This window comes from Hordeum vulgare, chromosome 6H, assembly GCF_904849725.1.
Source record: "Hordeum vulgare subsp. vulgare chromosome 6H, MorexV3_pseudomolecules_assembly, whole genome shotgun sequence".
Taxonomy (NCBI): Eukaryota; Viridiplantae; Streptophyta; class Magnoliopsida; order Poales; family Poaceae; genus Hordeum; species Hordeum vulgare.
This window is the reverse complement of record NC_058523.1, coordinates 334,267,480-334,281,388: the sequence shown is the minus strand read 5'-3', so window position 1 is coordinate 334,281,388 and position 13,909 is coordinate 334,267,480.

Below are 13,909 nucleotides of genomic sequence, written 5' to 3'. Positions count from 1 at the left end.
GACGTATCATGCATCCATAATCCCGAAACCCAGTTTCTTGTCCTCAGAGTACACCATACGTACCAATGAATTGAATAAGATCCTTAAAGTAAGTTGTCATCGGTGCATCAAGTAATAAAAATTGCTCCTAAACATGTATGATCTTTTATTGTAAGGTAAAATATGCTTTGTTTGATCTTGTGATGGCAAAGAAATAAAATCGACGAACTGCATAATAAAGTTTGCTATCACAAGGGGAAATATAAAGTGACGTTCCTTTGCATTAAGAGTTTGCACATCCAACCTAAAAGTGCATGACAACCTGTGCTTCCCTCTGTGAAGGGACTTTCTTGTATCTTCATGAGTTTACTTTGGTGCAAGAGTCAATAAAGTTTATCCGTCTTCCTACATACAAACTCTATAGTGGCAAGCATCATGTGTTGAGGAAAGATTCAGACTTATATATGCAAGTGGATGTAAATGATCATGATTTATTATTGTTGATATTATCCTTGAGGTAAATGAGTTGGGTGGCAAATCATTTACGCCCCTATATCCCTATGTGTCCTATGGAAACATGGGCTCCAAAAATATGTCTTGAGTGTGAGCCGTCATAGAAGATTAAATGATAGTTGAGTATGTGGACTTGCTAATAAGAAAGCTCTTACATAGACTCTCCTCTGAAATATGCTGAATTATGATTGTCCCAATGATTGAGAACATAGTTTGTTGATTGTCAATAAGGTTTATGCTTCATACTTCAATAATTGTGAATGGATAGTTACTTGTTTATGAGGAGATATATGATAAAATACTAGATTCAGTGCTAATATTCATGCTACTCTCATTTTCATATTTTGTTTTTATCGACTTCTCCCTCTCAAATCATATGGCCATTTTTTCGAGCTCGGCTTCCGCTTGAGGACAAGTGAGGTCTAAGCTTGGGGGAGTTGATACGCCCATTTTGCATCATGATTTATTATTGCTATTGGTGTTATTCTTGTCCACTATTCCCTATTATCATACAATTCTTATGCCCTTTCTCTATGAATATGCAAGGTAGATCATAAAGATGGAAATGTCTGGAAATTGGAATTCTTGACCGGGAAACCTAGAAAAAGGCAGAAAAATCACCATACTCCAAATGACCTCAAACTTCATGCAGAATTTTTCTGGAATATTTAAGAATTATTGGGCCAAAAATAAACCAGAGTGGGGTACCTGCTCACCAAAAGCCAACACGGTGCGCCCTGATGGCTTCTGGGGCCCTAATAGTGTTAGAAATATGCTCTAGAGGCAATAATAAATTGGTTATTATCACATTTCCTTGTTCATGATAATTGTCTATTATTCATGCTATAATTGTATTAACTGGAAATCGTAATAGATGTGTGGATACATAAACCACACCATGTCCCTAGTGAGCCTCTAGTTGACTAGCTCGTCAATCAATAAATGGTCATGGTTTCCTGACCATGGACATTGGATGTCGTTAATAACGGGATCACATCAATAGGAGAATGATGTGATGGACAAGACCTAATTCTAAGCATAGCACAAGATCGTGTAGTTCGTATGCTAGAGCTTTTCTAATGTCAAGCATCATTTCCTTAGACCATGAGATTGTGCAACTCCCGAACACCGTAGGAATGCTTTGGGTTGTATCAAACGTCACAATGTAACTGGGTGACTATAAAGGTGCACTACAGGTATCCCCAAAAGTGTCTGTTGGGTTGGTACGAATCGAGACTGGGATTTGTCACTCCGTGTGACGGAGAGGTATCTCTGGGCCCACTCGGTAATACATCATCATAATGAGCTCAATGTGACTAAGGAGTTAGTCACGGGATCATGTGTTACAGAACGAGTAAAGAGACTTGCCGATAACGAGATTGAACAAGGTATAGAGATACGGACGATCGAATCTCGGGAAAGTAACATACCCATGGACAAAGGGAATTGTATACGGGATTAACTGAAACCCCGACATCGTGGTTCATCCGATGAGATCATCATGGAACATGTGGGAGCCGATATGGTATATAGATCCCTCTATTGGTTATTGGCCGGAGAGGTGTCTCGGTCATGTCTGCATGATTCCCGAACCCGTAGGGTCTACACACTTAAGGTTCGGTGATGCTAGAGTTGTAATGGGAATTGTATGTGGTTAACGAAAGTTGTTCAGGGTCCCTGATAAGATCCCGAATGTCACGAGGAGGTCCCGAATAGTATGGAGGCGAATATTTATATATGGGAAGTCCAGTTTCAGTCACTGGAAAAATTTCGGGGTTTATCGGTATTGTACCGGGACGACCGAAAGGGTTCCGGGGGTCCACCGGGAGGGGCCACCTGCCTGAGAGGACCACATGGGCTGAATATGTGTAGGAACCAACCGCCTAGTGGGCTGGTGTGCCACTCCAAGGGACCAAGGCACCTAGGGTTGGGAACCCTAGGGCGTGGGGGCACCTCCCACCAACTTGGGAGGCAAGCCTCCCCCCTTTGGCCGCCGCCCCTACTATAGATGGATCTAGGGGGGCTGCCCCCTCTCCCCTTCAGTATATAAACAGAGGAGGGGTGGGAGGGCAGCCACACCCTTGCCCCTGGCGCATCCCTTCCCCCTCCTACACCTCCTCCTCCTCCGTAGTGCTTAGCGAAGCTTTGCTGGAGAACCACGAGCTCGACCGCCACCACACCATCGTGCTGCCAGAGCTCTCCCTCAACTTCTCCTCCCCCCTTGATGGATCAATAAGGAGGAGACGTCCCCGGGCTATACGTGTGTTGACCGCAGAGGCGCCATCCGTTCGGTGCTTGGATCGGATCTTCCGCGATTTGAATGGCCGCGAGTACGAGTCCATCAACAACGTTCTTTGCAACGCTTCCACTTAGCGATCTTCAAGGGTATGAAGATGCACTCCCTCTCCCTCGTTGCTAGCCTCTCCTATATTGATCTTGGCAACACGTCGGAAAAGTTTGAATTATTACTACGTTCCCCACAGTGGCATCATGAGCTAGGTCTATGCATAGATTCTATGCACGAGTAGAACACAAGTAGGTGTGGGCGATGATTTGATAAATTTTCTTGCCGTTACTAGTCCTATCTTGATTCGGCGGCATTGTGAGATCTAGCGGCCTGGACTGACTTTACACGTAAGCTTACGTAAGACTGGTTCCACTGCCTGACATGCACTTGTTGCATAAGGTGGCTAGCGGCTGTCTGTCTCTCCCACTTTAGTCGGATCGGATTCGATGAAGAGGGTGATTATGAAGGATAAATTGAAATTTGCATATCACCTTGTGGATTTTACGTTGGTGAGAAACGTTCTTGCTAGAAACCCATAGCAACCACGTAAAACTTGCAACAACAATTAGAGACATCTAACTTGTTTTTGCAGGGTATGCTATGTGATGTGATATGGCCAAAAGGATGTGATGAAATATATGTGATGTATGAGATTCATCATGTTCTTGTAATAGGAATCACGACTTGCATGTCGATGAGTATGACAACCGGCAGGAGCCATAGGAGTTGTCTTAATTTATTGTATGACCTACGTGTCAATCAAAAATGCCATATAATTACTTTACTTTATTGCTAACCGTTAGCCATAGTAGTTGAAGTAATAGTTGGCGAGACAACTTAATGAAGACACGATGATGGAGATCATGGTGTCATGCTGGTGACGATGGTGATCATGCCGGGCCCCGAAGATGGAGATCAAAGGCGCAAGATGATACTGGCCATATCATGTCACTTTATGATTTGCATGTGATGTTTATCATGTTTTTATATCTTATTTGCTTAGAACGACGGTAGCATAAATAAGATGATCCCTCACTTAAAATTTCAAGAAATGTGTTCCCCCTAAGTGTGCACCGTTACGAAGGATCGTTGTTTCGAAGCACCACGTGATGATCGGGTGTGATAGATTCTAACATTCGCATACAAGGGTGTAAGCTAGATTTACACACGCAAAACACTTAGGTTGATTTGACGAGCCTAGCATGTACATACATGGCCTCGGTACACAAGAGATAGAAAGGTGAGCATGAATCATATAGTTTATATGATCAACATCGAGATGTTCACCATTGAAGCTAAACTCGACTCACGTGATGATCGGACTTGAGTTAGTGGATTTGGATCATGCGACACTCGAATGACTAGAGGGATGTCAATTTGATTGGGAGTTCTTAAGTAATATGATTAATTGAACTCATTATCATGAACGTAGTCAAAAGGTCTTTGCAAATTATGTTGTAGCTTGCCCTGTAGCTCTACTGTCTTTAATACGTTCCTAGAGAAAAAATATTTTAAAGATGATCGTAGAAATTAGCGGACTAGGTCCGTAAAGTGAGGATTGTCCTCATTGCTGCACAAAAGGCTTATGTCCTTAATGCACCGCTTGGTGTGCTAAACCCCGGGCGTCGTCTGTAGATGTTGTGAACATCTGACATACACGTTTTTGATGACTACATGATAGTTCAATGCATAATGCTTAAACGACTTAGAATTGAGGCGCTAAAGACGTTTCGAACGTCGCGGCACATACAAGATGTTCCAAGGGATGAAATTGGGATTTCAGGCTCGTGCCCTTGTTGAGAGGTATAAGACCTCTAACAAGATTCTTTGCCTAGAAATTAAGGGAGAAAAGCTCAATCATTAAGCATGTGCTCAGATTGTCTGAGTGCTACAATCGCTTGAATCGAGTGGGAGTTGATCTTCCAGATGAGATAGTGATGGTTCTCCAAAGTCACTTCCGCCAAGCTACTTGAGCTTCGTGATGAACTATAACATATCAGGGATAGATATGGTGATCCTTGAGCTATTCGCGAAGTTTGGCACCGCGAAAGTAGAAATAAAAAAGGAGCATCAATTGTTGATGGTTAGAAAAACCACTAGTTTCAAGAAGGGCAAGGGCAAGAAGGGATAATTCATGAAACGGCAAAGAAATTGCTGCTCTAGAGAAGAGACCCAAGGTTGAACCCAAACCCGAGACTAAGTGCTTCTGTAATGAGGGGAATAGTCACTGAAGAGGAACTACCCTAGATACTTGGTAGATGAGAATGCTGGCAAAGTCGACAAAAGTATATTGGATATACATGATATTGATGTGTACATTACTAGTACTCCTAGTAGCACGAGGGTATTAGATATTGGTTCGATTTCTAAGCGTTGCTAACTCGAAATAAAAGCTACGGAATAAACAGAGACTAGATAAAGGCGAGGTGACGATATGTGTTGGAAGTGTTTCCAAGGTAGATGTGATCAAACATCGCACACTCCCTCTACCATCGGGATTAGTGTTAAACCTATATAACTGTTATTTGGTGTTTGCGTTGAGCATATACATGATTAGATTGTGTTTATGCAATACGGTTGTTCATTTAAAGAGAATAATGGTTACACTGTTTATTTGAATAATACCTTCAATGGTCTTGCACCTAAATGAATTGTTTATTGAATCTGGATCCTAGTGATACACATGTTCATAACATTGATACCAAAATATATAAAGTAGTAATGATAGTGCCACTTACTTGTGGCACTGCCACTTGAGTCATATTGGTATAAAACGCATGAAGAAGCTCCATGCTGATGGATCTTTGGACTCACTCGTTTTTGAAAAGTTTGAGACATGCGAATCATGTATATTGGTATAAACGCATAAAGAAACTCCATGCAGATGGATCACTTGGACTCACTTGATTTTGAATCACTTGAGACATGCAAATCATACCACATGGGCAAGATGACTGAAGGCCTCGTTTTCAAGTGAGATGGAACAAGAAAGTAACTTGTTGGAAGTAATACATTTTGATGTGTGCAGTCCAATAAGTTCTGAGGCACGCAGTGGATAACATTATGTTCTTACTTCATAGATGATTTGAGTAGATACTAGTAAACTTACTTGATGAAACACAAGTCTGAATTATTGAAAGGTTCAAGTATTTTCAGAGTGAAGTTGAAGATCTCGTGACAAGAGGATAAAATTTCTACGATATGATCATAGAGAAGAATATCTGAGTTGCGAGTTTGGTACACAATTAAGAAATTGTGGAAATTGTTTCACAACTAATGCCACCTGGAACACCATAGTATGATGGTGTGTGCGAATGTCATAGCCGCTCCCTATTGGATGGGGTGCATACTATGATGTCGCTTATCAAATTACCACTATCATTTTTGGGTTAGGCATTAGAGACAACCACATTCACTTTAATTAGGGACCACGTAATTCCCTTGAGATGACACCACATGAACTATGGTTTGGAGAAATTTAAGCTGTCGTTTCTTAAAAGTTTGGGGCTGCGATGCTTATGTGAAGAAGTTTCAGCCTCATAAGCTCGAACCCAAAGAGGATAAATGCATCTTCATAGGACACCCCAAACAATTGGGTATACCTCCTATCTTAGATCCGCAAGCAAAGTATTTGTTTCTAGAAATGGGTCCTTCCTCGAGGAAAAGTTTATCTCAAAAGAACTGAGTGGGAGGATGGTGGAAACTTGATGAGGTTACTGAACCATCACTTCAACCAGTGCGTAGCAGGGCGCAGGAAGTTGTTCTTGTGGTGCCTACACCAATTGAAGTGGAAGCTGATGATAATGATCATGAAGCTTCAAATCAAGTTACTACGAAACCTCGTAGGTCGACAAGGACGCGTACTACTCCAGAGTGGTATGGTAATCCTGTCTTGGAGGTCATGTTACTAGACAACAATGAACCTACGAGCTATGGAGAAGCGATGGTGGGCCCGGATTCCGACAAATGGCTGGAGGCCATGAAATCCGAGAGAGGATCCATGTACGAAAACAAAGTGTAGACTTTGGAAGAACTACTTGATGGTCGTAAGATTGTTAACTACATATGGATCTTTAAAAGGAAGACAGACGATGATGGTGAAAATTCACCATTAAGAAAGCTTGACTTGTTGCAAAGATGTTTCCGACAAGTTCAAAGAGTTGACGACTATGAGACTTTCTCACTCGTAGCGAGCTGAAAGTATGTTGGAATTATGTTAGCAGTTGCTGCATCATTTATGAAATCTTGCAGATAGGATGTCAAAATATTGTTTCCTCGACGGTTTCCTTGAGGAAAGGTTGTATCTGATACAACCAGAAGGTTTTGTCGATCCTAAAAGATGTTAACAAGTATGCAAAGCTCCAACGATCCTTCTATGGACTGGAGCAAGCATCTCGGAGCTGGAATATACGCTTTGATGAGCTGATCAAAGATTTTGGACTTATACAAAGTTTCTGAGAAACTTGTATTTCCAAAGAAGTGAGTGGGAGCACTATAGAATTTCTGACGAGTTGATCAGAAATGATGTAGAATTTCCGGAAAGCATATAGGGTTGTTTTCAAAGTGTTTTTCAAAGGAAAACCTGGATTGAGCTAGCTACTTGAACATTGAACATCAAGATCTATAAAGATAGATGAAAATGCTTAATAGTAATTTCAAATGAATACATACCGTGAGAAGATTTTGAAGGAGTTCAAAATAAATCAGCAAAGAAGGAGTTCTGTGCTGTGTTATAAGGTGTGAATATTGAGTAAGACTCAAAACCTGACCACGGCAGAAGAGAGAGAAAGGACGAAGGTCGTCCCCTATGCATTAGCCATAGGTTCTATAGTATGCCATGCCATGTACCGCACGTGAAGTGTGCCTTGCCATGAGTCAGTCAAGGTGTACTAGAGTGATCCAGGAATGGATGACTGGACAGTGGTCAAAGTTATCCTTAATAACTAGTGGATTAAGAATTTTTTCTCGATTATGGAGGTGGTAAAAAGAGTACGTCGTAAAGGGTTACGACGATGCAACCTTTGACACTAATCCGGATGACTCTGAGTAGTAAACCGGATTCGTATAGTGGAGCAGTCATTTGGAATGGTTCCAAATGGCGCATGGTAGCAACATCTACATGATGACATAGAGATTTGTAAAGCACACACGGATCTGAAAGGTTCAAACCCGTTGACTAAAACCTCTTTCACAAGCAAGATATGATCAAACCCCATGTGTGTTAGATTCATTGCAATCACATAGTGATGTGAACTAGATTATTGACTCTAGTGCAAGTGGGAGACTGTTGGAAATATGCCCTAGAGGCAATAATAAATTGGTTATTATTATATTTCCTTGTTCATGATAATTGTCTATTGTTCATGCTATAATTGTATTAACCGAAAACCGTAAGACATGTCTGAATACATAGACCACACCATGTCCCTAGTGAGCCTCTAGTTGACTAGCTAGTTGATCAATAGATGTCATGGTTTTTCCTGACCATGGAAATTGGATGTCTTTGATAACGAGATCACATCATTAGGAGAATGATGTGATGGACAAGACCCAATCCTAAGCATAGCACAAGATCGTGTAGTTCGTATGCTAGAGCTTTCTAATGGCAAGTATCATTTCGTTAGACCATGAGATTGTGCAACTCCCAGATACCGTAGGAATGCTTTGGGGGTATCAAACGTCACAACATAACTGGGTGACTGTAAAGTTGCACTACAGGTATCGCCGAAAGTGCCTGTTGGGTTGGTACGAATCGATACTGGTTTTTTCACTCCGTGTGATGGAGAGGTATCTCTGGGCCCACTCGGTAATACATCATCATAATGATCTCAATGTGACCAAGGAGTTTGTCATGGGATCGTGTGTTATGGACCGAGTAAAAAGACTTGCCGGTAACGAGATTGAACAAGGTATATGGATACCGACGATCGAATCTCGGGCAAGTAACATACCGATGGACAAAGGGAATTATATACCGGATTAATTGAATCCCCGACATCATGGTTCATCCGATGAGATCATCGTGGAACATGTGGGAGCGAATATGGGTATACTGATCTTGCTATTGGTTATTGGCCAGAGAGGTGTCTCGGTCATGTCTGCATGATTCCCGAACCCGTAGGGTCTACACACTTAAGGTTCGGTGACGCTAGAGTTGTAATGGGAATTGTATGTGGTTACCTAAAGTTGTTTGAGGTCCCAGAGTAGATCCCAGATGTCACAAGGAATTCCAGAATAGTCTGGAGGTGAAGATTTATATATGGAAAGTCCAGTTTCAGTCACTGGAAGAGTTTTGGGGTTTATCGATATTGTACCGGGACCACCGAAAGGGTTCCGGGGGTCCACCGGGAGGGGCCACCTGCCCCGGAGGACCACATGGGCTGAATATGGGTGGGAAGGGACCCCCTAGTGGGCTGGTGCGCCCCCAAGGTCCCAAGGCGCCTAGGGTTGGGAACACTAGGGCGTGGGGGCGCCTCCCACCAGCTTGGGAGGCAAGCCCCCCCTTTGGCCGCCGCCCCCTCCTCTAGATGGATCTAGGGGCCTGGCCCCTCTCCCCTTCAGCATATAAATAGAGAGGAGGGGTGGGAGGGCAGCCACACCCTTGCCCCTGGCATAACCCTTCCCCCTCTTACACATCCTCCTCCCCCGTAGTGCTTAGCGAAGCTCTACTGGAGAACCACGAGCTCCACCGCCACCACGCTGTTGTGTTGCCGGAGGTCTCCCTGAACTTCTCCTCCGCCTTGATGTATCAAGAAGGAGGAGAATTCCCCGAGCTGTACGTGTGTTGAACGTGGAGGCGCCGTCCGTTCGACGCTTGGATTGGATCTTCCACGATTTGAATCGCCGTGAGTATGACTCCATCAACCGCGTTCTTTGCAACGCTTCCGCTTAGCGATCTTCAAGGGTATGAAGATGCACTCCCTCTCTCTCGTTGCTAGGGTCTCCTAGATTGATCTTGGTGACATGTAGGAAATTTTTGAATTATTACTACGTTCCCCAACAAATAGGTCTTCCGACTCCCCTCTTCTCCTATATGGTGTGTTTGACCCTAGAAAAAATTGTAAGAAACCTTTCGGGCGAAGCGCCACCATCTCGAGGTGGAAACCTGGGTAGAGGCCCTTTTGCACTCCGACAGTCAGATTCTACCGGAGGAATCCCTCGCTCTCTGAGAGGGGGAGATCGAAGCCATCGTCATAACCAACACTCCTTCCTTCATGGGAGGACCAATCGTCATCAACATCTTCACAAGCACCATCTCATATTCATCCCTAGTTCATATCTTGTATTCAATCTTTGTCTCAAAACCTCAGATTGGTACCTGTGGGTTACTAGTCGTGTTGATTACATATTGTAGTTGATGCTTGTTGGATTACTTGGTGGAAGATATTATGCTCAGATCCTTAATCATCATTATTATACCATTGATCTTGAGCATGTTTATGAGGTGTGAGTATTTACTATTGTTCCTGAGGACATGAGAGAAGTCTTGTTATATGTAATCATGTGAAGTTGGTATTCGTCCGATATATTGATGAAATGTATATTGTTACTTCTCTTAGTGGTGTCATGTGAACATCGACTACATGACACTTCACCATGTTAAGGGCCTAAGGGAAGTCATTGTGAAGTAACAAGTAGATGATGGGTTGCGAGAGTGACAAAGCTTAAACCCGAGTTTATGCTTGGTTCATAAGGGGCTGATTTGGATCCACACGTTTAATGCCATGGTTAGATTAATCTTAATTCTTCTTCCGTAGTTGCGGATGTTTGCAAGAGAGAGTAATCAAGTTGGTTGTTTATTCAAGTAAGAGCAATACCTTAGCATCGGTCCACCCACATATCAAATTATCAAAGTAGCAAACCCGAATCAACTCAACATGATGAATATGACTAGATATAAATTCCTCCTCGGGAGCGTTTGATTTATATAAGAGTACTTTCTGGCATGTCCTTTGCTATAAAAAGGTTGGGCTATCTTGATGCACACTTTCTACTATTGTTCACTTGTTACGAATTATCTTGTTACAAAACTATTTATCACTATTACTTATATCACTTGTAGAGGATACCTTACTGAAAACTGATTATCATTTCCTTCTGCTCCTCATTGGATTCGACACTCTTACTTATCGAAAGTACTACGATTGATCCCCTATACTTGTGGGTCATCAATGACTCATCTTTCCATGGTGCACGAGAGTATGAGAGGTCTATGAAGGACGTTTTCCAAGATTTATGGCCTGAAGTGGTACAGGTGCCTGAAGACATGGCCGTTCTTGCTGAACAGCTAAAAAGAGCTCGGTGCCGGATCCAAGCTTGGAAGGTGGCCGCCTGTCACAAAGGAGTGAGGGAGGCCCGACGCATGGTGAATACCCAGTATACAGGCCCTGAGACGATGGAACTAGGTGAGGTAGGACCTATGGGGCCGAATAACAAGGAGATACCCACAAGTCTCATGTACGAGAGTGTTATGCGTGCTGCTCGGTTTTCGCAGAAGGACTACAGTCTAGACACCTTAATAGATGGACTAGACCGGGTGTAAGTGTATGACTTTATGTATCGAAGTACTATATGTCAATATGCAGGCCACACTTCCGAACTCTAACAACCAGACATCGGCTTCTGCCTCTTCGGCATTGGCCAAGGAGTGTCCCATACTACTGGTCGAAGCAATCAGACTAGGTGCTTCATGTGACAAGGCAATCCAACTATATGGCTTGAAAGATAAGAGGGACATGGAGAGTTATGTTATATTACTGTTTAACGTAAGAAACATCTTTCGAGGAAAGTAGTTCTTCCAACATTTCCTTTCCTTGGGTGATTGTCCCGAGCTGATACATTTCCAAACACTTTTGCTCTGGTTTTGGACTCTAATTTCCATGATTTGAATGGAACTAACCCAGACTAACGTTGTTTTCAGCAGAATTGCCTTGGTGTTATTTTCGTGCAGAAATGAAAGTTGCCGACATTGGGTGAAACTATTTGTGAATTATTTGTGGAATATATAACGAATTTTGGAGCGAAGATCCACCGGAGGAGAGCTTCCTATGGGCCACAGGCCAACAGGGCGCACCCACCCCTTGGGTGCGCCCTAATGGCTTGTGGGGCCCACGTGGCTCCTACAACCCTAATTCTAGTCCTAAAAATTCATATTCTTGGAGAAAAAATAGCAGAGAAGATTTCATCGCATTTTACGAGATGGAGCCGCCACCACCTCATGTTCTTCCTCGGAAGGGATGATCTGGAGTCCGTTTCTGTCTCCGGAGAGGGGGATTCGTCGCCGTCGTCATCACCAACCCTTCTCCCTAAAAAATTCCCTGATGCTCACCGTCGAGAGTGAGTAATTCCTTAGTATACATGCTGGACGGTGTTGGGATTGGACGAGATTGATCATGTAATTGAATTATGTTTGATAGCGCTAGAAGCTAGTATCCACTATGTTCTGGGATTGATGTTAATATGACTTTGCTATGCTTAATGCTTGTTATTAGGGCCCAAGTGCCATGATTTCAGGTGAGAACCTATTATGTTTTCATGAATATAAGAGTGATTTGGATCCTCTATTGCAATTTGTATTTACTTATTACGTCTTATGATCCGCATACCCAAGGTGACAATAATTGGGATTCTTTGCGGTGATTGCTGTAGTTTGAGGAGTTAATGTATTCACCATGTATTAATGCTTTGTTCCAGTTCTCTATTAAAAGGAGGCCTTAATATCCCTTAGTTTCCAATAGGACCCCAATTCCACGGGAGGGTACGACAAAAGATTTCATGCAAGTTCTTATTGCAAGCACGCATGACTATATACGGAATACATGCCTACATTATATTGATGAACTGGAGCTAGTTCTCTGTTGACCTAGTGTGTAAGTGTTACATGACTATGTCATCTAAATCATTATTCCATCACCGATCCACATGCCTATGCATTACATGTACCGAATCTTGCTAAGTTACTACTGCTTCTGTTACTTCACACATGTTAGACAATTGCCACTATTACTGTTGTTACCAAAATTGATGCTATCACTATTACTATTATTATTATCATTTGCCATGCTACTAAGTCTTTACTGCACAGAGATATCCCAAGAACAGTTCAATTGACAACTCAACTATGAAGGCTCATAAATATTCTTTGGCTCACCTTGCGTTGAATCAATAAATTAGGGTGAAATACTACCTGTGAAGACTATCGTGATCCCGTGCACTTGTGGGTCATCACCAACACATGTATCCGAAGACGGGTGACTCGGGGGTAAGCCCATGTTCTGGTTTTGAAAGAACCCATCCATGTTAACCCTATGTCATGGCCGACCGATTTATATGTTAAGAATGCTAGCTTTCAGCTTTGTCCATCTAAGGTACTGCACTAGTTGTGTAACACCCAAGATTTTTAAATATGGATTCCCTTGATTTCCTTGGATTTTTTAAATATTTGGCCTTGATAAAAAACTTTGAAGCTCTTTTACAAACCATTTTAAGAAAACTTTTGGAGCCTATTTTTTCTCCACCAAATAAGTTCTAAAAGGATACTCTTTTAGCCTCTTCTCAAAATAAACTGGTTTAGAAGAATAATCTTTTTTTGCAACTTTGGAAATTATTCCATAAACCTTCTATTCTTTCTTTCAAAAAGATTTACTCCATCCCCATTCCGTTTTAAATCTTTTTACACCTCTCCTAGACCTAAAGATTTATTTCTTGTTATTTTCCAAAACTTTAGAAGGGCTGGATCACCCTTCATATTTTATTTTGATAAAAAGGGATTTTGTGTAATCATTTTGAACCCCTACCATTTTACAAAGGAACTCTTTTATTCCTTTGGAGTCTTGACCCCAAATTCTTGCTGTTTGTATCCCTTAGTATCTCCATTCATTTCCATCAAAAACTTTGAGTCCACAAGTTAGAAAATTTCAAATTTGGTTTGACTAAAGTTTGACCTCAGAATCTTGTTTTCTTTTCAAACCTCTCTTAAACTTCTCCAAAAATTCTGATTTTTTTGCAATGCTTCTACACCCAAAGAGAATACTTCCCAAAAAATTTTAGCTCGAAATTCATTCAACAGCTACCACTTTCAATTCACCAAACACCTCACCTACACTCTCAAACTGCACGTGTTTGAATTTA